The following is a 21,463-nucleotide window of genomic DNA, read 5'->3' as shown; positions in this document are numbered from 1 at the left end:
ATGCTGAAAACACTGAAGATATTATTTTCTACAATGTCATACTGAGCCAGGATTTTAATTCTCTCTAGAAAAATAATTAAGTGCATCTATTTCATTAGTATTAAAAATTTCTTTCCTCTTTAATGCATGCTAAAATTATAGGGTACCAAAGGATTATTTTCTTAATGATTTATCAGTAAATGTTTAATCTGCAAATCTATTTTATATACCTAATATACTCAAGGTTACGTAAAATTTTCTTGAATGAAAAAACACGGGTCAAATGGGTGGAGAAAGTGGGGTAAGGGCAGTGGCTCAGCAGGTAAAAGCCTGACGATCTAAGTTGGTAACTCTTGAATCCATGTAGAAGTTGAACAAAGTGGCACACGTCTGTAATCCTTGCATTTGTATAGTAAGATGGGAGGCAGAGATAGGGAATGTCGCAGAGGCTCCTGAGCATCTAGCTCACAAGCTATACCATCGCTATGCACAGTGTAGCAATAAGAAAGACTCTTCTTCGAAACAAGGTGGAAAACGAAGGAAGAATTAAAAGGAGAAAGAGAAGAAGGAAGGAAGGAAATAAGAAAGAAAGAAGAGACAGTTAAAAATCAAGACTAGAACCAGTTTCCAACACGCTCTTTTGCTCTTTTGCTTAAGCACTCAAGCGTACCATATACGGCTGCAAAAATAAATACAGTTTTAAAAGAGTGGATAAAGTTTAATAAGCTCTGTCCTTATCACAGCTGGTGCTTGGAGTTCCAACACACTGGAAAATGAGGCAGGGGAATTACTATGAGTTTGAGACTAGCCTTGGTTACTGGCTTCGTTAAGGTTTCTATTGCTGTGATGAAACACACCATGACCAAAAACAAGTTGAGGAGGAAAGGGGAGGAAAGGAGAGGAAAGGGTTTATTTGATTCACACTTCCTATTACTGTTCATCACTGAAGGAAGTCAGGACAGGAACTCAAACAGGGCAGGAATCTGGAGGCAGGAGCTGATGCAGATGCTGTGGAGGAGTGCTGCTTTCTAACTTGCTTCCACGGCGTGCTCAGCCCGCTGTTTCGTTTGTTTGTTTGTTTGGTTTGTTTGTTTGTTTTTGGTTTTCTAGGACAGTTTCTTTGTGTAGCTATGGCTGTCCTAAAATTTGCTTTGTAGACCAGCCTCAAACTCACAGAGATCGGTCTGCCTATCTGCCTCTGCTTTCCGAGTGCTGGGATTAAAAGCATGCATCACCTCGTTTGAGTCTGCTTTCTTACAGCCACTAAGACTATCATCCACAATGTGCTGGGCTCTGCCTCATCAGTACTAATTAAGAAAATGTCCTATAGCTGGATCTTATGGAGACATTTTCTCAGTTGAGGTTCCTTCCTTCCAGATGACTCTGGCTTGTGTCAAGTTGACATAAAAGTAGCCAGGACAGCTTCATAGTGAGTTTCAGGCTGGTCTGGGCTACATGCAGAGTGATATCTGTGAGATCTTGTCTTAAAAACACAATAAGCAGCCCTGTCCTAACCTACTAATATTATATCACTGCCATTGTGACCTCATTTTTACTTGAATATATCTGTAGAGACCCTATGTCCAAATAAAAGTCAGATTCATGGGTATGGGGAGTTTGAACTTGAGCATATCCTTTAAGGAGGCATATATTTTTAGGAGACATTTCCAACCCTGAATAATTTATTGCAAAGCTACCTGCTAATCCCCATGAGAAAAATGTTTATTCACTCTTCCTAAAGCAATATTACCATAAACCTTTTAGTTAGTACAGTGAAATATTGCCCATTTTCTTCCAAAATCTGTGGAAAAATCCTTATTTGTTCTTCTTAAAGCATTCTTACCATATTTACATATTACATTTACATATTACAGTGAAATATTACCTATTTCCTTCCATTCTCTCCCTCTCACCCTCTCTCTCTGTGTGAATGTGAATGTATTGTGTAGAGATCAGAGGCTGATATCAGGTGGATGTTTTCCTCATTTGCTCTCCACCGAATGTTTGAGACAGGATTTATCACTGAATCTGCCCCTTGCCAATTAGTTGTACTAACTGGTCAGTATGTGCCGGAGACTAGCTTCGACAAGGATGCTGCAATTTACCAGGGTAGGGGCATGGGGATTAGAAAAATAAGTAAAGAGAACAAAGCCATGAGTGAAAATAATAAAAAGAAACATAGGATAGTATCGGGAGGGAGTCCCAGTGAATACTGAAAATCGTCTCTGCTTACTTTCCTTTTGCTTAAATACCCCGACCCCAAAAGGTAGGAGTAAGATTAAAAATTAAATTCACATGATATAAGGAATGAAGAGACCAGGTGAGGGATTACAGACTACATTCTTAGTTAAAATATTCTGTTGCCAGAACAAGACAAGTAACGCTCACACCCTAGACCAAAATATTCTGTAGGCAAATCTCTCCCTGAGTAGAATCCATAGTTACCTCCCTAAGGGAGTAGGAACCTAATTGAATCCTTAGACTTTTATTTGAGGGAGAAACAGACCTACTTCTTAATACCTGAAATATCAGGGCTGGATATTAGCCACACCTGTTGACAATAGCCTTGAGAGAGCAGAACTCTCTGATCTAAATCAAGAGGGAATGGAGCCTTGATCTTTGGTTGAGGTAGAAACAGACCTACTTCTTAATACCTGAAATTCCAGTTCTGGATATTAGACACACCTGTTATTTGAACTGTTGATAATAATCTTGAAGGAACAGAAGTAAGTCCCAGCTCTCTGACCTCTAGTCAAAATGAACAGGAGTAAAGCTTATGTGAACTTCCAGAGGCAGAAGTAGCACGCATGGGACCTGCACAGGTCCGCACCAGATGGGCACAGTTCTGGACAGGTCCTCTCTGTATGCATTACGGCTACTGGTTTAATGTTTATATAGGATTCTTGAGTGTGTGTCCAGAAGGGGACAAACCAAGATCCATACTAATGCAAATTTCTGTAGCATATCTATATCATATCCCTCTTTCAATGTAAAAGAACATTTATAAACAGTATTTGGGAATGTGGGCATACTATGTAAATGGAGACTGTGCTTTCATTTCCCAGCCACCCAGGTCCCCCCCCAAATTACACAAAACTATATTAATCACAACAACATTGTTTGGCCAATGGATCAGGCATATTCCTAGCTAGCTCTTTTACATCTTAAATAACCCATTTCTGTTATTTTATATCTTACCACGAGGCTTGTTACTTCACATCTTGTTTCTTGGGAAGATATATGGCATCTGCCCGACTCTGCCTTCTTTCTTCCTATACTCAGTTTAGTTTTATCACCTAGCTCTATTCTGCCCTGCCATAGGCCAAAAGAGCTTCTTTATTAACCAATAGTAATAAAACATATTCATCGCATACACAGGGGAAATCCCACATCACCAGTAAATCCCAGACATCTTTTGCCTTTGCTTCCCCAGGACTGGGAATACCTGTGCTGCTGAATTTAGTTTTGTATGTGGGTGTTGGGGGTGAAACTCAGGTTTTCATGCTTGTTTGGCACACACTTTACTGATTAAGCATCTCCCTCTCCCCCTTTGGACAAGATTTCATGTAGCTTGTGGCTGAGGTGGCTTTGAACTCACAATATTCCTGCCTCCTTCTCTTCTTTTTTACCCCTCACTTTTGTTGAAAATGGAGTCTTTTCTTTTACAGTATATCCTGAATACAGTTTCTCTTCTTTCTTCTCCTCCCAGCTACTCCCCACATCCCCTCCCATCCAAATTCATACTCTTTCTGTCTCCTGTTAGAAAAGAACAGAATTCTAAGAGATAAGAGCCAAACATAACATAACAAAATAAAATACAATAAGATAAAACAAAACTACACATAGAAGTTGGACAAGGCAAGGCATCAAAAGGCAATTAGCCCAAGAGAAGGCACGAGAATCAGAGACCTATTCATTCACACACTAGAGAATCCTATATAAACACTAAACCAGTAGCCGTAATGCATATGGAGAGGACCTGTCCAGAACTGTGCCCATCTGGTGCGGACCTGTGCAGGTTCCATGCTTGCCACTTCCGCCTCTGGAAGTTCATATAAGCTTTACTCCTGTCGATTTAGATTTTTTGTTCTCCTGGTGTTCTCCATGCTTTCCTGTTCTTACACTTTTTTTGTCTCCTCTTCTGTGGAGTTCCCTGAGGTCTAAGGAAAGGGATTTGATGCAGACATCACACTTAGAGCTGAGTATTTCAAGGTATCTCTCTGTCTCTGTTTGTCTCCCTCCCTGTCCCTTCCCCTGTGTGTGTGTGTGTGTGTGTGTGTGTGTAATGTTTGGCTGTGGGTCTCTATTTTTGTTCGCATCTGCTGCAGGAGGAAACTTCTCTGATGATGAAGGCCAAACTCATGATGTGCTTGAACTTTATACACAGATGAATTTTTTAGAAAGGCTCTCATTCTAGCCCAGGCCAGTCTGGAACTAGAGGCAATTTTCTTGCTTTATTCTCTCATGTGTTAGATTTTAAAGTCATGAATAACTGCCTGGATCTACTGATATTTTACTAGTTAATTTTATTGCTCCATATCTTTATGTAGTTAATACCTAAAAATGACACTTTTATGACTAATACAGTTTTTACAGTATTATTCTCTTTTTATTTTTAATTTTTTATTGATATTTATTGAGCTCTACATTTTTCTCTGCTCCCCTCCCTGCCTCTCCCCTGCCCCCTTCAACCCTCCTCCAAGGTCCCTATGCTCCCAATTTACTCAGGATATCTTGCTTTTTTCTACTTTATACTTCCCATGTAGATTAGATCTATGTAAGTCTCTCTTACTGTCCTCATTGTTATCTAAGTTCTCTGGGATTGTGGTTTGTAAACTGGTTTTCTTTGCTTTATGTTTAAAATCCACCTATGAGTGAGTACATGTGACTTTCTGGGTCTGGGTTACCTCACTCAAAATAATGTTTTCTAGCTCCATCCATTTTCCTGCAAAATTCAAGCTGTCGTTATTTTTTTCTGCTATCTAGTACTCCATTGTGTAAATGTAACACATTTTCCTTATCCATTCTTCGATCGAGGGGCATCTAGGTTATTTCCAGTTTCTGGCAATGACAAACAAAGCTGCTATGAACATAGTTGAGCACATGTCCTGTCCTTGTAGCACGATTGAGCATCTTTTGGATATATACCCAAAGTGGTATTACTAGGTCTTGAGCAAGGTTGTTTCCTAATTTTCTGGAAAATTGCCACACTGACATCCAAAGGGTTTGTACCAGCTTGCATTCCTACCAGCAATGCAGAAGTGTTCCCTTTTCCCCCCCACAACCTCTCCAGCATAAGTTGTCATCAGTGTTTTTGATCTTGGCCATTCTTTCAGGTGTAAGATGGAATCTCAGAGTTGTTTTGATTTGCATTTCTCTGATGACTAGGGATGTTGAACATTTCCTTAAGTGTCTTTCAGTCATTTTAGACTCCTCTGTTGAGAGTTCTCTGTTTAGGTCTTTACTCCATATTTTTTTATTGGATTATGTGATCTTTTGGTGTCCAATTTCTTGAGTTCTTTGTATATTTTGGAGATCAGACCTCTGTCTGATTGTGTAGGCTGTTGTTTTGTCTTGTTGACCATGTCCTTTGCTTTATAGAAGCTTTTCAGTTTCCGGAGGTCACATTTACTAATTGTTTCAGTGTCTGTGCTGTTGGGATTATATTTGGGAAATGGTTCCCTGTGCCAATGCGTTCAAGCGTACTTCCCACTTTCTCTTCTATAAGGTTCAGTGTGGCTGCCTTTATGTTGAAGTTTTTGATCCATTTGGACTTGAGTTTTGTGCATGGTGATAGATATGGGTCTATTTTCTTCTTTTTTCATAGACAATTCTGCCATATTATTTATTTAACTGTGGGAATAGCCCCAGCTTAAACATGTTCCTGCATCTGTACCTTTGATGCACACCCATTCTTTCTTAAAAGGCTGGCTCCCTTCCCTTGCTTCTTAATTCTGGGTTCTGCCGCATGGCTTGTTTTAGCTACTAGGACATTTAGAGCATTTGATGTTATACATCTGTCACATTTTCCTGGGTTCTGGGGATTATGTAGCAGGTACTTTCCAATATGGGTCTATTTTCATTCTTCTACATGTTGATATCCAGTTATGCCAGCACCACTTGTTAAATATGCTTTCTTTTTTCCATTTGATATATTTTGCTTCCTTGTATAAAATCAGGTGTTCGAAGATGTGTGGATTGATATCTGGGTCTTCTATTCGGTTCCATTGGTCCTCCTGTCTGTTCTTATGCCAGTACCAGGCTGTTTTCAGTACTGTAGCTCTATAGTAGAGTTTGAAGTCAGGGATTGTGATGTCTCCAGAAGTTCTTTTATTGTACAGGATTGTTTTGGTTATCCTGGGTTTTTTGCTTTTTCATATGAAGTTGAGAAATGTTCTTTTAAGGTCTTTGAAGAATTTTGTTGGGATTTTGATGGGCATTGCGTTGAATCTGTAGATTGCTTTGGCAAGATTGCCCAATATTATTCTCTTAACAACTATTTAATACTTACAGAGCTGGCTAATACTTTACTAGGCCAAATGCTCATGGTTGCAGTTTTAAACTTATAGAAACATATTAACTCTTTGTATGCTTAATTTGTAGCACAGTTTTTCTTTAAAAGATATTTAGGTGTTTTGTGATTTGTCTGTATGTATGTATCTGCACTATATGTATGTCTGGTGCTTGCAAAGATCAGAAAAGGGTTCTGATCAAAAGATCAGTTCCAGGTCCCTTGGAACTGAAGCTAGAGCAGGTTGTGAACCACCATGTAGATGCTGGGATTAAACCCGGGTCCTCTTCAAGACCAAATGTTTTTTAACTGCTAAGTTACCTCTCCTGCTCCATAGTACATTAAAAAGTATTAATGTATCCAATTTTTATTACATTATCAGGTTTTGTATTATTTAGTTTCTAGAAAAAGTTTAAAGTTTAAAATTTCTTTTATCTTTTTGCAGTCTGAATTCCACAAAAGCAATAGTTTGTACCTCTTCTACCACGTTGACATTACTATTACATGTCACGTGGAAAGCAACACAACCAGGAATGTTGCAAAACTGATTAATTCCAGAGTTGATCCCAAAAGGTAATTATGGAGTTTCTTTTTAATTTGTTCTATGATTTAAAAGTGGACTTAAACTGTAGGGATTCTTAAATTGACAGTTTTACTTTTAGAATCCCTATTTATACATTACATACTATATTTTGAAAGCTTAAGCATTCTTTTACTCTGTGTTCCATATGCTAAGTGTGAGCATCACGCAATCTTAGGAAGAATTAAGAGGAAGAAGATATTTATTGAGAGTATTCTAGCTGATGTATCATTATAAAGAATTAATGGAAATATATTTGCATTTGTTTTTCTTTTTTTGTTTTTTTTTCCTTTTTTAATTTTTTTTTCCATTCAAAAATTTACACTTTCTCCCCTCCTCCCATTCCCCTCCCGCTCCCTCACACCCCTCCTCTCTCCCCTTCCTTCCTTAAGAGAGGGCAGGGAACCCTGCCCTGTAGGAAGTCCAAGGCCCTCCCCCCTACATCTAGGCCTAGGAAGCTTTGCATCCAAATAGAGGAGGGTCCCAAAAAGCCAGTACCTGCAGTAGAAACAAGTCCCAGTGCCTTTATCAATGGCTTCTCAGTCAGCCCCCATGTCAGCCACATTCAGAGAGTTCTGTTTGATCACATGCTCATTCAGTCCCAGTCCAGCTGGATTTGGTGAGCTCCCATTAGATCAGGCACGCTGTCTCAGTGAGTGAACCAACCCCTTGCGGCCCTGACTTCCTTCCTCATCTTCTCCCTCCTTCTGCTCTTCAACTGGACCTTGGGAGCTCAGTCTGTTGCTCTGATGAGGGTCTCTGTCTCTATCTCCATCTGTCACCGGACATAGATTCTATGGTGATATTCGAGATAATCATCAGTGTGATAGTGGGGCAAGGCCAGTTCAGGCAACCTCTCCTCTGCTGTCTAAGAACCTAGCTGGGGACATCCCTGTGGACACCTGGGATCCCCTCTAGAGCCAAGTCTCTTGTCGACCCTAAAATGGCTCCCTTAATGTAGGTATCTTCTTCCCTGCTCCTATATCCGCCCTTCCTCCATCTGCTTTAGTACCAGTAGAGTCTATTAGAAAAGTATCAGGTGAGTGGAAGAATCTGCTAATGATTAGAGCTCTCTTAACAACTGAATAAGAAAGATCAAGAGTATTGAGTATTCTATCCATGGACATATGTAGGAAGAGCCTGGAGGCCCACTTTTAAAGACATTGAACAATTAGAGATCTACCATTGTACCTTGAGCCATAGAAAATGCCTAAAGAGGTTTTCATTCATCTCCATTTGATATACCCAGAAGTTGGGTGTGTGGATTATAGGAACCTCTAGTTACTTTCCGTTATGACTATACTAATTTAGCTACCATTAGTAGTGTATATTAGTAACAACTTTCACTACTTAAGCTTGGTGCTTTATACATAGTAGGCTCTCACATATCTGGGTGCTTACAAATATGATTTATTCTTCATGTACTTAATATATTAGCCCTTCAGTTAAATTTGCAAGATATTGAAAACAGGTGAGTCAAAAGAAGAAAAAAAGCCATTCTCCGGTAGAATTTATTTTGTTTCTCTTCAGGTGAAAGGAATGTTCTTTCTTTCTTTCTTTTTTAAGATTTTATTTACTATGTATACAGTATTCTGCCTGCATGTCTGTCTGCAGGCCAGAAGAGGGCACTAGATCTCGTTACAGATCATTGTGAACCACCACATGACTGCTGGGAATTGAACCCACGGTCTTGAGCACTTGCTAGTGCTCTACCACTGAGCTAAATCCCCAACCCCTGAAAGTAGCTTTTTTTTGGTGGGGGGGGGTGACCTTGAGTCAGGGTTTATCTCTGTAGCTTTGGAGCCTGTCCTGGAACTTTCTTTATAGACCATGCTGTCCTCAAACTCACAAAGATCCCAACTGCCTCTGCCTTCCGAGTGCTGATATTAAAGGTGTATGCCACCATGCCCAGCATGAATGTTCTTAAATATAGTTTTAGGTAGTATATAGAGTCCCATTTGTTGGGTACATTTAGGAACAAACATATTTTAAATCATGAAGAACTATAGGTGAGTATCGTATTCATTAGTGTAACTCCAATATTCCAAGTCAAGACGGGGAGACCAGTGGATAGTTTAAAACGTGCTCTAAATACGGAACATAATGGAAAGTTTCCTCCTTTCTTTTTTATTAGCTATAAACATACAGATGAAAATCATGTAACTTGCAATGAACCCCCTTTGGAAATTACTGAAGAAGATACAAATAATTTTGACATGGTCTACACATATTCTGTGAAATTTGGGGCAAGTATTCCACGCTCTCATCTTCTTTTATAGACTAGACACATAAATATTATGTATTTATATTAAAACTGAAACTTCCATTACTTTAAAGTTGTAGGAATGAAATTAGAGCAAGCATAAGGCCGTGGTTCTTTCTTGAATTGGTCTACCTGTCTCTCTCACTCCCCGCCTCTGTCCTCCCCCTTCTACCTCTCTTCTCCCTCTTCCTCTCTCCCGTTTCCCCGTCTCCCTCCAGTGTCTGCTGCATCCCATCTGTACTTGAATTTCTGATCCTCTCGCCCTTACCTCTTAAGTGCTCTGATTATAGCTGTGCACCACCGTCTTTTTCACATCTCATTCATATTTAATGCTTCTTTTCTGAATATGTAAAAGAGCAGATAATTTTATAGTGTTGGTATGTTTATATACATATATGTATACACACACATATGAAGCTTCCTAATGAATATTCTCTCTAATGTTCCCATTTTTTGTAAACTGCTTGTTTTTATATTGTTTTATTTACTTATCTATTATTTATTTATTTTGGGGGTACAGAAATACAGTTTTTATCCCTATATGAAGTTTTTCAAACCTACTTTGAATTTACTACTTCAGGATTATTTCTGTGAGCATGAGTCAAACTTGAGGAGGCACATGTGACTAGTGCCTGTTCCCTTGGTGAAGGTACGGACTTCCACATGACTCCTGTCTCTTTGGCTTCTACATATTTTTTTCTGCTTCTCCTAGTATAGGAAATTTCATCACACCCTGTGACATGGATTGATTCTAGACTCCGTAACTGGGTGAACTACAGTGTAGCATCCTGCTTTGAACTGTGGAAGTCTTACATGTGCCTCTGGTGTACAGACATTCAGGAGATGGGATGGGGGCACAGGTAGAATCTTGACATGTGGATGGCACAGGGACATAAATGGAAAACCAAATTCAGTACACACATTGAACCACTTAATGGAGGTCAGTGTCGTGTAGCAACTGCATGCTCCGAACCACCTGAGTTACAACCTCTGCGCCTGGGGCTGTTTCCCCTGCTACCCTAAGGCAGCCGGTCACCTACAAACTGCTGTCTAGACTTACGGGTTTATGAACTCTGAGTGAGATTGTGATTTTAAGCCCCTGATCAGGCAGATATTGGCCACAGAGCAGTTCACATGTGGCTTGATAATTTTTAGTTTTTCGAGTTTTGTTTGCCTGTGTTTTGAAAATGGATGGGAGAAATATTGAGAGAGAATTTCACTTTGTAGGATGGACTGATCCGGAACTCATTCTGCATCACTGTCTGGACTTAGACTTATGGTGATTCCTGCTTTAGCCTCCTAAGTGTTCCAGTTACCAGTAGGAGCCATCATGCCTAGATTTTACTTTGCCTTTTATTTAAGAATCTTTGTGAATGTATTTTAATGTCTTCAGAGAATGATACATGTTCTCAAGTAATACAAAACCAGTTTATAATACATTTATTCAAAAGGAAAGATAGAATCAATTATATTACCATTTGAGTGAATACTGCTTTGCTTTTATGACAAATATTTGAATTCTGATTATGAACTCATTGCCTTCATTTTTACTATTATGAATTAGGAATATTGAGTTTATTAGGAACTATTGAACACTGGTCTAAAATACATGTATTCCTAATGCTCTTATAAATCGTTTTATAGCATTGAAAAGCCTGAGGCAGAACAATAATGAGTCGGAAGCTAGCCTGAGCTACAGAGTGAGACCCCATTTAAAAACAAAAGCAAATACTATACTTCATGTACTCTCATTTTAACCCACTAGGTCCATTTAGTGTGGGAAAGTAAATTAAGTTTGGGTAGTGGAGGATGAATTTGTTCAAAATATGTCGTATGCATGTAGTAACTTCCCAAACAACTAAAAACTCAACCAAGCAAAAATAATCCTTACTGTTTTTTGTTTTTTTGAGACAGGGTTTCTCTGTGTAACAGTTCTTGCTGACCTGGAACTAGCTCTGTAGACCAGGCTGGCCTTAAACTCACTGAGATCCGCTTGCCTCTGCCTCCCAAATGCTGGGGTTAAAGGTGTGCCACCATTGCCGGGCCCTGCTTTCTTTTTTAAAAATTTTTAGTGAAAATAGGTTCTTCTCTCACCCAATATATCCTGGCCATGGTTTCCTTTCTTTTTACTCCTTCCAGGCCCCCTCCGCCAGATACACTCCCCCTTTGTTTCCTCTTCAGAAAGGAGCAGGCCTGCCTCCCAGAGAAAACAGCCAGATAGGACACAACAAGATCCAATAAGACAAGGCAAAGCTGTCATACTGAGGCCGGACGAGGCAACCTAATAGCAGGAAAAGAATCCTAAGAGGAGACAAAAGAGTCAGAGACAACCCTACTCCCACTGTTAAAAGTCCCATGGAAACACCAAGCTAACTACAGCATATATACAGAAGGCCTCTTGCTGTTTTTCCCACCTCTGTGAGCCAGTGCAAGCCCTATTGTTTTCCTACTTTCAAACACAGATCTTTATGCTTCATTATAATGCTAAACGTTTCTGTTGTGGATTCTAGTTAAATAAGCTCTGCTTGTAAGCTAGCCTGAGACCGTCTACATTTGTGCACTGCATGCTTTGTTTGCTTGTGGAGTGTGGAACTCAGGGCACCATTTGTAACACCGAGCTATACTTTTAGCCGTATGACCTTGTTTCATTGGGGAGAGCAGTTTGGATTTTCAGACAGCGTAAGCCAATAGCGAATTATGAATCACAAGTTTGGGGGTCTGGCATGCCCAACTATTGTGACTCTGAGGACATTCATTTTCTCTTTTCCCGGGGACACCAGTTTCCTTCTAATAAAATGAGGGAGATACACTGGATCAGGGACTTTCAAGTCTCTCCGAGTGATGTCCCTTTAATAACAAATGTTTTGGCACTCTCCCTTTACCTTTCTGTGTTGTGACTAATAGGAAAAAAAATCTGTCTGTGTATGTAATTTTAACAAATACCAGTGTAACATCCTAACAATAATATTAAGGGGAGATAGTAGCAACTTTAAGAAATAATATACCCTTCGTATATTTTATCCATTTTATGTGCTTGCATCTATGTGTATAATCATTGTAAGTATGATAATGGGTAGACAAGAATATTGCAAATTGTTGGCCCAAATACTGCTATTCTTCAAATGATTCTATGACTTCTTGAAATGTCAGTCAATTTTGGTAACATGCCAAGACAAGTATGGTACAACTTTCTCCTAATTCAATAAGCCTTCCTGAGTGGGAATATTTATTACATATTAAAATCATATAAAGTACTTTATGAAGCAAAGTTGAACTCAGAGGGTAGGCAATCACAAGCCATTTCTCACCTGCGTGACTTTTGAAAGGTGTGGGGCACAGCATGTTTCTCCTGGGGTTTCTTTTGTGTCATCTCCCTGTGCCCTGCAGGGCACCTGGCTTCTGAATGCCAGTAGCAGATGCATGTTTTCGTTATGCCCTGTAGGGGGCGCTGCTCCTCCTGTTGCGAACAACTGGGCTAGCGATCGAATTCCCGACAAAATTGAGTCTCTGCATAATTTCTATTGACGATGACACATCACGGGGTTCTATATTATGGATAAAGAAGTCTTTGTTTCCCCCTCGTTGCTGTGTCACTGTTACCAACATTAAAAACCGATTTGTCATATATTGTTTTATGAGAATTGCTAGTTTACAAAAAGACTTTGATACTGTGGGATCAAAAAACTAAGAATAATTCATTAATTTTAAGAAAATAAAAATAAGGTTCTCTCTTACTTAGTTATGTTTGTGTATTTGTCATTGTTCTCAAAGTGCCTTAGATTTTTAAAATAGTTACTTTCTTCGGGATGACTAATTCACATTATGGCCTATTATTTCCAGCAGATGGCAGTGTTTGGTACAAAAATGATGTTTAAACACTGTTGTCTTAGCTAATATTTTTTTCTCCAGCTTTTGTTTTTGTTTTTGTGTTTGAGATGGGGTCTCATGCATTGCGGGCTGCCTGGAACTCAACTATGTAGCTGTGGATGACATGAACTTGTAAGAAGCAAAGTTGTTGAGTTATAGTAAAAGAAGGTGTCTTTTATTTTCACTTAAATAATATTGATAGCAGCTGGAATATTTGCAGGTGATGTCTACTGGAAAGTATAAGGAAATTGTCTACCTTTATTCTCTTATTCCTAATTTGTCTCTCTGAAAGCATAACCTTTGTTTTTTTCTAATTTATCCTTCCAGAACAATATTTATATCTACCATATAGATATTTTATATGGTATAGATATTTTATATAGAATATCTTTATATTCTATAAGATATAGAACTTTCTGGGGGCAGGGAATGAGATTTGAAAACTTAAAAGATAATTATTATGTGTTTGTGGTGTGTGTGTGTCTGAATGGGATTATGATTTAGAGTCTGAAACTGAGATCAACATTCAGTGGATTGGGGGAGCACTTCATAAAATAAAGACAAAGTAGCTGCAGAACAGCAAGCATAAATGATAATTTTTTCTCGGATCTTTGAGGTGAGGTTGGGCACAGGGGATTGAGCCTGGGATCTTGTATATGCAAGATAAGTTCTCTGCTACCTAGTTGGATCCTCCTCCTATAAATATTCTTTTTCTATTATTGTTTCGAGACAATTTCATGTATCCCAGGTTCGTCTTGAAGTTGCTGTATAGCCCAGAATGGTTTTAAACTTCAGTTCCTCCTGCCTGTTTCCTCCAGGGGTAGAATATCTATTTTTAAGTTAAGGTATTTTGTCACTAGAATGATACTGAGTAGCATTTCCTTTGGCATAGTTTCCCTCCCATTTCCTTCTTCTACCTCCTAACATATCTGGTGAGAAGAAATCTATTTTACATATACTAATTAATGCTTATGCTGAAGAGAAAGGAAGCTGTGATGCCATGGATACTGTGTCTTCAAATAGACGACATGGGAGTGGTCGGCAGAACATGATTGAGGAAGTAGTTTTATGCAATGGATGAAAACCAGAGTAGGCCATAGTGACACACACTGGTAATCCCAGAACGTGGAGGACAGAAGCAGGAGGATAGACCAGACACCTTGTAAGAAATAGGCAGGAGGGGGTGCGACAGATAGCAAACAAAATGGGAGGGTCTGCTTGTCTGTGGACTCAGATGGTCTGAGCAAACCCAAGAATAAGGAAATGTAAGTAGCTGGGTAGAGGAAGGTAGAAATGTCATGAAAACTTGAGAGAGAGAGAGGGAGAGAGAGAGAGAGAGAGAGAGAGAGAGAGAGAGAGAGAGAGAGAGAGAGAGGATGTGCACATTCCCAACTTCCCCCTTTTCTACCAGAGGCACCCTGACACGTTCCAATCCTTCTTCTGTACTGTCTTTGTTGTGTTAATAACCTACTGAGCACATTTCGTGCTGATTGCTGAAATGTTAACTGACTGATCTTGTTGACTTGACCTGGAACAGGTTAGCATAGCTGCAGGGAGATCTTTTGCTACAATGGCTATGCAATGTCCCAGAGACAGTATTTCATAGCACTGGTCCCTACCTTTTGGCTGTTCTATTTTTTCCCTTGCAGGCAAGGGATGATAGAAATGTCTCATTTATGGCGGACCATTCGCTAGATGCTTATTCTCAGCATTTTGACTAGTGATGAGTCTATCAATTGCTGACCACTGGAGACAGAAGCTTCTATGGTTCTGTCGGAGGGCAGCACTAATCTTTGGGTATAAACAGAACTATTTAGAAGGCTGTTTAACAGCATGACATTTAAATTCCATCCCTCCATGGCTTGTAATCTCTGTGGCCATCATGAGCTTTTGACCAGCTGTATAGTACCAGGCTTAAATTCCTTCCTGTAGAACAGGCCTCAAATCTAATCCCCAAACAACTGGTTTCTCCAATAACTTTCATGCCACTGTCTTAGTTGCGGTCACATCTTGCATGGCATGTCAATAGTGGAGCATGCAGAGTTGGCTATGGGTATGTTTGAGACTCTTCTTTGCTAGAAGCCTGCCTAGCACTTCCGGCACAATGAAATCTAGCCAGTAGAGAAGAAGTTTTCGGGTCAGTTCAAACTTGACAGACTAACACATTTCAAATTGACAGGTTATACAAATTGGGGGATTGTATGGAAATAATGTCTGGCAGTGAGACTCTGCTTATTCGACAGGATTTTCTTTTAGCTCCTGTTATCCCGAGTACTACTATGTTTCCAAGTGGTTAATGAAGCAGAAAGGTTTCTGCTTAAATGAATCCTCCATTTATATTTTCTTCCAAGTAAAAGATCTTGATTTCTCAGGAGCCTTCAAAAGGGTCAAACTACATAATTGAAAATCTGGTCATGAGGGGCAGTTTGAGTTTTAGGACTGAAGGATGGACACACTGAGTGCACATTGATTGGAGTTGCTAGAAAGAGCTGGCAATGAGAGGAGGAAAAGCTAACAGCTTAGGAGGTCATGCAGAGAAGAAATGAAGGTACATATTTAGAATTTGTTCCATCATTCCCATTTCCTAGAGCAAAGCAACTGAGGCCAGGAGAAAGCTGTAAAAGCAAACTGGAAGTAAGGAAAGGGGTCATGCTGTGTTAGAGTGTTTGCGAGGTGTTGATTCTTCTTATGTCTCCACTGCCTTTAAAATGAGACCAGCCCCTTAACCAAGTGTGGTTGCACACACTGAGATCCTAGCACGGAGACAGTTAGGTTATGGTTTTGAGGTCAGCTTGAGCTACAAAGCAAGATACTCCCTGTCACAGGAGGAAGGGACTGAGGGAGGGAGAAAATGAATGTGCTCTTCTCTTTATTCATGTTCCTCCCCTTCCTCTACCATACAGTAAATTTCTAGAGAAGTCTTTCATTTAGAAAGCACCCTATGTTGATCATACCCAGAAGTCCCTTTGGAAAAATGTTTATTATCTTTCATTTTTACACATACATGGGCTCATATATGTGCACACACACACATACACAGGCAGAGATACAGAGAGAGAGACTGGGGCACAGACATAGAGAGATGCAGACAGAGAAACAGAGAAAGTAGCACACAGAGATAGACACAGAGATTTTCTATTTTTTCAAAGACAGCATCTCTTAGACTAGGCAGTCCTTGAACTTGTAATCTTGCTTCTACCCCCAGTTGCTGGGGTTACAAGTATGCATATCCACACCTATCTTATTCTTCTGAGATAGTGTCTCATTCTGTAGGGTAAGCTGGTCTTGAAAGTTTCAACCCTCCTGCATACTGGAATTATAGGCCTGCATCACTGCTCCTGGCTTATATGTTTTATTTTAAATCTACACATAGTAATTGTATTTATTACAGGGACAGCGTGACATTTCAGTGCATGCATATTGGGGTAATTGGAATACCTATTCATATACATGTTACTTTATTTTTTGATTTTGAAATATACAATAATTGTTGTGAGCCATATGTATTTTACTGTTACTCCTTTTGGTGTCTCAGGAAAATAGTTCCAGCCTTTTCATTAACCAGTAAGTTTTTAATCGTGTAAATTTGGCTGAGATTGCAAAAGCCATTGGTTTTGATTTTAGGATTCAAAAGAAAAAGGTTTAGTCTTATAAACAGTAATAGTTAATAGATAGGGAGTCCTTGGAGGTCAGTAAGCCTGCGACTCCTGGACTCTATCCCACAGTGTCATGATCCAAAATTAAGACTGTGATATTGATTTTACCTTTATTTTTCCTTGGGCATAGATTTTTAATTATTCATTATTTCTGCCACAATTGCTGCAGGAGATGGAGCCAGCCCAAATCCCAGCAGGGATGAGGGGGAGACTCACGAAGTTCTCCCGCTTGTTTTGGAGCTGTTGGTATTTGGCAGCTGCTGGGGAAGGCAGAGTCAGTTTGCTTTAGAGATGTGGCACCTGAGAGGCTGCCCATGCTCTAGTCGGTACACAGACAGGCAGCACCAAGTGGACTCGGTGGGATTACAGAAAAGGAACACATGGGCTTTTAAAACTTCAAAACCCACCCCCAGTGACATATCTCTTCTATTAAGGTCACACCTCCTAATCCATCCACCAACTAAGTACTAAGCATTCAAATATATGTGCCTTCAGGGGCTGTTCTCATTCAAACCGCCACATGCATTTCCTTTTATATATATATATATATATATATATATATATATATATATATATCGTTCGTGTGTGTGTGTGTGTGTGTGAGAGAGAGAGAGAGAGAGAGAGAGAGAGAGAAAGAGAGAGAGAGAGAGAGAGAGAGAGAGAGAGAGAGAGAGAGAGAGAGACAAAGGACAACTTTAAGGAGGCAGTTTCCTCCTTCAACCATGTGGGTCCCAGGATCAAGCACAGGTTCGGTCTTGGTACAGGCACATTATTCTGCTGAGCCACCTTGCCAACTCTAACTTTTTTCCTTTCCAAAATTTTCTAGACTCATAAACTCCTTTTTCTTGTGGTACTTTCCTAGTGTGGACTGGTGGTTATCCTCATTTTAAAGAGTATCTGTAAAGATACTGCCAAATACAATCGTGTAAAACTTTCTGTAAGTAGAACTGCACATTTTGATTCGACTTGATACATATTCTGCTTAGTTGTCAGCTACTGAATCTCTACTTAGAATGTAGTACCTTTACTATACATATTTCTGCTGTCTAGCAATTATATATTATACCAGTGGTTCTCAACCTTCCTAATGCTGCAATCCTTTAACACAATTTCTCCTGTTGTGCTGACCCCCAACCATAAAGTTATTTTTATTGCTATCTCATAGCTGCGATTTTGCTACTGTTATGAATCACATTGTAGATATCTGTGTTTTCCAATGGTTCTTGTGAAACAGCTCTTTGACTCTGAAGGGATTGCAACCCATAGACTGAGAACCACTGAATTATACAGTCAGAAAGTATAGCGTTGTATGAGTTTGTTTAAAAGTATAAGTTGATTTAAAGAGTTGTCTGCCAATAATTCTGGTTATATTGATAGGTGCTTCTGATGACTTAAAATATCATTTTAAGAAACTCTTAATTGACTTGAAACATGAAATAGAATTACCAATGTTCCAGGGTAGTATAATTTATGTTATACCATATTTACTATCTTGGCTCATGTAAAAGTTTCCATATTGACAAATTTTAAATTTCTATGAATCTGTTGAGTTCCTTAGGTTAAATAATTTTGCTTTCTTTATGAAAATACAGTACACTGTGTCCTCTATATAATTAACATACCACACTAATGCAAAACATAACTTAAGTGAGGGATTTACTCATATAGCTCACAGGGCATCCAGAAGTGTGCCGGAGCACTCCATAGACATTGCTTTCCAGTAGGCTTGTCTTGAGTGGGAAATTCCCTTTCATGTAACTTGTCATATTAACTACCATGTTTATTACAGAATTTCTTACTTGCAGGTATATGACCGGAGGCAGTTTGGATGGAGAATGTTTCATGGGAGTGAATTCAGGTTTTCAGAACATGGAATGTTGCTGTTGGTCCTTCTCGGCTAAGGAACATAAGTTTTCATAATGATATTTTTTTCTTTATGTGAGTACATTCAGGTATAGCCTAAACATTTGTAGTGAACTGTTGACATGTGTTAGACTTTGATTTATAAGTACAAAACATTTTTGAAAAGTGTGCCCTCAATTTTAAGAAATTCATGGTTTTAAGTACTTACATTTCTATCTTTTCAAATTCTGGATGTGAGTATGAGAACGTTCTCCCTTAAGTTCTAAATAATTTGTCTAAAAGCTTCAGCACAGTCAGGCAAAGTGGCGCACACCTTTAATCCCAGCACTTGGGAGGCAGAGACAGGCAGATCTCTGTGAATTTTGGGCTAGCCTGGTCTACAAAATGAGTTCTAGGACAGCCAAAATCCATAGTGAGACCCTGTCTTAAACAATAAGCAAAATCAAATAAAAAATAAAAACACCATATATTTCTTACCTTATAAGGTAGAGAGATGCACTGCTGAAAATTGGTACGAGTTGAGTATTTTCAGAGGACTGGGAGACACCTGAAACCAAGGCTACCATTTTGAAATATTATGGCAAGCTAAGAGCAGGGTTTTGATTTTTCTGTTTATTTTTTTTTTCTATTTTTGAGACAAGTTTTTTCACTGGCCTGGAACTTGCCAACTAAAGTAGGCTGGCCAGCCAATCAATCCCAGAGAGCCATCTGTCTACCTCCCTGGAGCTGGAATTAGAAATGCACCACAATGTCCAATTTGTTTTTGAGACAGGGTTTCTAGGAGTAACCTTGTCCTGGAACTTGCTCTGTAGACCAGGCTGGCCTCAAACTCACAGAGATCCTCCTGCCTCTGCCTCCCCTGTTGCTGGGATTAAAGGTGCATGCCACCACTATTTGATAATTTATATTTATTTTATGTTCATTGGTGTATGGTCTGCGTGTATATATATGGGAGGGTGTCAGAAGCCCTGGAGATGGAGTTACAGACCGGTGTGAGCTGTCATATGAGTGCTGGGAATTGAACCTGGGTCCTTTGGAAGAACAGCCAATGCTCTTAACTGCTGAATCATCTCTCCAGCTCATGTCCAAATATTTTGGCACAGGTTCTTGGTATCAAACTTGGGTCTTTGTACTTGCAAAGTAAACGCTTTGCAAACTGAGCTATGGCCTCAGCCTACAAGAACAGATCTTTAAGTGTCCGATTGAAATGGCATTCTTATTTTCATTTTTTAACCTTGCATTTACTTAGCTGGCTTCCTGGAGCTGAGGATGAAATTGAACTTGTAATGCTCTTTCCTCTTCCTCCCAAGTGGTGATACTACAAATAAACACATGTCACCCCAACCATTTTGTGAAGCTCTGGAAATCAAACCCAGAGCTTAGCGCCTTCGAGGCAAGCGCACTACTAACTGAGCTATAATCCCCAGGCTTCCCTTTTTTAATTTTTGAGACAGGGTCTCCTGTAGCACTGAACTGTCTTGATCTCCGCATGTAGCCACGGACTTGTTCTCCTGATCCCTTGCCCTCACTTCGCAAATTCTGGGACTCCAGGTGTGTGCTACCATGCCCAGTTCTTGGACTGTATTTTTAGAAGGCAGTCTAAAAATGACCTAAGAGCATGTGCTGTCTTAATTTGTGAGCTCAGAATGGAGCTTGTCACTGCTTGATGGCCAGAGCAATGATTTTATAAACAAAGTTGTGCGGAAAATGGCTTTTTAGATGTTTCGAGGGCCAATGGCAATTTAAAAAGTTCAGTATGAACACACTTCCCCCTCCCGAAACTAAGTCTTCCTTTGAATTTTTTATTCCTCACTTGGACAAAATACAGAGAAAAGAATATTTTGTTTGCTTTTTGAGACGGGTTTCTCTGTGTATCTCTGACTGCCCTGGAACTCAGTCTGTAGCCCAGGGTGACCTTGAACTCACAGAGGTACACCTGCCTCTGCCTCCTGAGTGCTGGGATTAAAGGCGCGCTCCACTACCACCCAGCTGAGAAAAGAAATTTTTAAGGGAAAAATAACTTGCTATTCTTGGGATGACTATTGGAATAGAGAAGGGGAAACTGTGTGACTTTGACCTAGTGAAATTAAAGACTAATTCAACTATAAAACTTTCACATACCTTTAACTGAAAATCAAATCTTTTCACTTAAATTGTCAGGGAAGTAGATAACTGAATATTGTTTGTTTTCAAAATGATTTAAGTATTTCTCTTAGAACATTTCCTTGTCTTTTGTTTTACATAATACATTAGTGGCATAATATTTAAAGTCCCAGAAAACCTGGAGGCTATTCTCATGCAGCCCCCATTTTGTTTTTCTGCCTCCAGTTCTGGCTGGCCTGGGTTTTCTTACCCCTGCTGATCAAAGGGCCTTAATGAACTATGCTGTTCTGCTGTGGCTCTTACTGGAAATCCCTGCTGGATATGTGTCTGCCAAGATGTACAAGAGTAAGCATCACCATAGTTATTATTCCAGAAAGTTAGTGTATTAAATGTAGAAATTAAAAGGTCTTAAAGAAAAAGATCAGAAAAAAATTACAAGGAATTTTAGCCAACATACTCAATTTTAATTTTATACTATTACCCTACAGTACAGTTGTAATGTACTGATTACACTTCAGTATTTTTTAAATTTAATTTTAATTTTGTGAGACCTGGTTTCTCTGTGTAACAGCCCTTAGCTGTCCTGGAACTCGCTCTGTAGACCAGGCTGGTCTCGAACTCACAGAGATCCGTCTGCCTCT

At 39.5% G+C, this 21,463-nt stretch overlaps 1 pseudogene; it reads left to right on the top strand.

The window, feature by feature from the left end:
* LOC125415360 (transmembrane 9 superfamily member 2-like) overlaps positions 1 to 21,463 on the top strand; it is a 144,912-nt pseudogene that overhangs the window by 74,898 nt on the left and 48,551 nt on the right.

This window comes from Myodes glareolus, chromosome X (assembly GCF_982192425.1).
Source record: "Myodes glareolus chromosome X, mMyoGla1.1, whole genome shotgun sequence".
NCBI classification, from domain to species: Eukaryota; Metazoa; Chordata; class Mammalia; order Rodentia; family Cricetidae; genus Myodes; species Myodes glareolus.
This window is presented reverse-complemented; position numbering and strand designations above follow the sequence as displayed.